Source organism: Triticum dicoccoides, chromosome 7B, assembly GCF_002162155.2.
Source record: "Triticum dicoccoides isolate Atlit2015 ecotype Zavitan chromosome 7B, WEW_v2.0, whole genome shotgun sequence".
Classification (NCBI taxonomy): Eukaryota; Viridiplantae; Streptophyta; class Magnoliopsida; order Poales; family Poaceae; genus Triticum; species Triticum dicoccoides.
In genome coordinates, this window is record NC_041393.1 from 165,484,102 (window position 1) to 165,488,167 (window position 4,066).

Here is a 4,066-nt window from a genome sequence, read left to right on the forward strand (position 1 = left end):
TTTTACTGAGCCCATAGTCTACCCCAATTTCAGTTTGTATTCGCACATACTAGAAACACCATTTATTATTTTATGAAACATGGTTGCGAAATTAGTGAAATTATTTGATTTATGATCATAAATTAATGGAATTACTTAATTTGTGGTCTCGTAGTGGAATTAGTGGAGTATTATCAAAAAATTATCACCCCCCCTGAAATTAGTGGAACTATTGAAATTTGTGTTGTTGAAACTTGTAAAATTAGTGAAATTGTTGAAATTTGTGTTGCTGATTTTTTTTTCGAAATTAGTGGAATTGTTGAAATTCATGATGCTGAATTGTAAAATTATATGCAGACGTGTTGTTGAAAATTGTGAAATTATTGAAAATTGTGCAGTAATTAAAATTTGTGTTGCTAAAAGTTTAAAACTTGTTGAAATATTATTAAAATTTTCTGTTAATGATTTTTTAAATATTACTGAAATACTAAAACATATGTTTATGAAAATTTTAAATCATTGGAATATGTGTTCTGAAAACATTTAAATATTACTAAAATTATTGAATGTTTTTCTGTTTTTTGTGCTTGAAATATGTGTCTAGAAATTTTGCATTTTTTGGAATTTATGATTCTAAATTTTTGAAAATTACCAAAAAAATGTGTTCTATGTTTTTGAATTATTTAAATTTTAATAAATAATTTAAATATGTTTCTATGTCAATGATAGAATGTGGTTTCTGAAATTGCTTTGTGGTTTTTTTAGAAGTAGTCATTGAAAAATAATATTTTGAAATAGTCGATGAAAATAATTTTGATTTTGTAAAACTGTTTTTATTTTCTTTTCAAAATATCATAATTGTATTTAGGTCTCGGGTATATCAAATGCATATAGGAAAGGAATATGTTACAACATGGCTGTCATGTTTAGAACGTGGCGAGCTCTTATTGGCGAGCGGAAGTCTGGCTCTGCTAGATATGTGTATTGGCGTCCGTGGATTGGTTATTAGGCCTTGTATAATGCAAGGTGGTTAGTAGAGGTCCTTAGAGCATCTCTGGCAGACCCCTTATATCATGAACCCTTATATCGTTTTTACAGTTCACGGAAAATCGATTTTACGGGCTTGGCGGGTGGCGGCCGAACAAACCCATATAATCAACCCGTAAAAAAATATTCTCAAAATATACCTTTTTCTTTTCCTCTTCCTTACGCCAATTTAAAATCGACCGTCGACCGACGTACAGACGAGTAAGACACGACCAGAGCGAAGGCCGATGGGCGGACAGACGAGGGAGACGCGGAACGGCCACGACGAACGGACGGAGGCCAGGGCGGCGCGGCGGCGGCCAGACTCAGGTAGCTAGCTAGCTTGCTGGCGTCGATTCAGCTAGCTACACGGCCGTAGCTAGCTAGCTTGCTTGCTTGGATCGATTCAGCTAGCGCGGCCGTGGCTGGCTAGCTAGCTTGCTTGCTCGCATCGACGGGGGGCGGCCGGGCGGACGGGCGGCGGTGGTGCGGTCACTGCAGGCGGCGAGCTTCAAGGCGTTGACGGGAGATGAGATTCCTCAACTGCCAATGTTGACCGCTATTCAGTGCCCTGGCAAAATTGTCCTCAAAACTAATACCAGGGTCCGGGTTTGTGTACACAGGTCCTGTAAAAAATAATTAAGGGGTCTGCTCCGGTCTGTTTTTTCGTATGAAATTGTAAAAAACAGTTATTTTATGGGTTTGACCACTTATACAGGGCCTATCAGAGATGCTTTTAGAGAAATAAATCTGTTTTTTTGGCACCTGTGCCTATTTGTAAACGTAAATGCTTATTTAGACATCCCACCTATAGAGATAAGCATATGTGCTTAAAAAATACAGTTTATTTTACTAAGACCCCTTCTAAACACCTTGCATTGTACAAGCCTTGTACGTTTCGCCTGACTGTGTCCGGTGCTAGGATGAGCAATGAAATGTTGACTCAAGATTCAAGATTTTAGTTGCTAACTATATACACTCAATACTTGGTATCATCCACCGCCGTCCAAGTACAACGTTTTGCTAAAACCCATTCTTGCATAGGATTTAATTAGACAAAAGCCAATAGTTGTGACCGTTGTGCTCGGACTATGCATGTATCGATGCGCTCATGAACTGGCCTCGAATTGTTTCACAAAAAATGAACTGGCTTCGCGCAGCCCATTTTCTCCTGTTGTATACGCGCACCGGCGGTTCATATATGTCTGTGCATTTATTTATTGAGGCGGTTGTATCAGAGAGGAAATTAGCACATGCATGTGTGCACACAAGCAGGTTGTCGCACCAATGTGTACGTAACTGCCACATCTATAAATACAAGGAACTCCGAGAGAATTCCCATCCAACCAGCCCTACATCACTCAACAACTCACAAGAACAAGAACTGTCAGACAATCTCGCTGCGGATCGAAGCTTCATTTATTTGACACTTTGGCTATATGTAAGTCCCCTGAATTTTCAATTTGGGGTAGTTAATTTTTTTACCGTTGATTCCTGCTCTAAAATTTGTGTTGTATCTTTCGGGGTATGTTCTATGAGCTAGTTTCGGCTATTTCTTGACTGACCACATATTCGGGTCAGTCGATTTGTTACTGGGCGGAAGCCCATTACCTATACCGCCCAGCCCATCCTTCTTTCTGTTTTTTCTTCTGTTTTTCTGTTTTTATGCATTTCTTCTTATGTTTCTATTTTTCTTTATTACTTTGTTTTACGTTTTTCCTTTGTAGGTATTTTTGGGATGTTGGATGATTGTAAATATATACACACAAATACTAAGCAAATATTAGTAAATTACACTATTACAATATCGTTGTTTGCATACTACAAAAGTGTAATTTTAGTGCAAAGTTATGTGCAAGTTTATTTAACCTTTTTCATTGGTATTACTCTTAATGGATAAAGATAATGAAAAAGAAAAACTTCATTTTTATTTAGTGTCATTGGTACTACTCTTTAAGAATAAAGATAAGAACAAAGATATGCCGGCTCAGTATCTCAGAGGTGCTCGTAAGGTTAGGGTGTGTGTTTCTATGTATGTGTTCATAGGGATGAGTGTAAGCGTTGTATATATGAGCGCCTACGTCCATACTGTGTTAGAGAAAAGAATAAAGAATTAATAATGATTTTTCGTGTTCCACGTAAAAATTTATTAATTTTATTTTGATTTTTATTATTTTGTTTTCGTTCTTCTCTAAATGTAATACGAATGCTATGAATACACTCCTTAGAAAACTTTTTTTTTGTGATATCACTATTCTATGCTTATTCTTGCATAGTTTCAAAAGAACACATTTTATGTGTATATTGTTTGCAAATTTGTCATTGTTTGTTTTAGATTTATTTTATTTCTTCTGAAAGGGTAATACCAATACCATCAATTCATTATTTCTTAGAGAACCTCACTATTTTGATTTTGCTTCATTTTTATTTCATTTTCTTTCTTCTTAAAGGGTAATACCAATGCCACCAATCCATTTTTTCTTATAAATAATTTATTTTGATTTTATTTTAGTTATTATTTTACTTTATTTCTTCTTTTAAGTAATATCTATGCTAATAATTCATCCCTTCTTGTGAAATTCCTTTTTGTGAAAATTCTACTATTATATGCTTATTCCTGCACATTATAGAAAAGTGCATATTCTGTTGATAGTGTGTGTAAATTTTGTCATTGTTTTATTTGTTTTTTATAAAAATGCTTAAAGGGTAATACCAACACCACTAATTCATTCTTAATTAGTGAACTTCATTATCTTGATTTTGTTTTAGTTTTTATTTTATTTTATTTTATTTCTTGTTAAAGGGTAATATCAATGTCACTAATTCATTCTTACTTAGAAAACTTCATTATGTTGATTATTTTGTTTCTTCTTTAAGTGTAATACCAATGCCACTAAATTATTCCTTCTTAGAAAACTTACTTTTGCAAAAACAATCCACCATTATATGGTTATTCTTGCATATTATAAAATAGCGCAAAATTTGTGAACATTTTGTCACTGTTTTTTAAGTTTCTTATTTATTTATTTTTCTTAAAGGGTAATACCAATGGCATTAATTC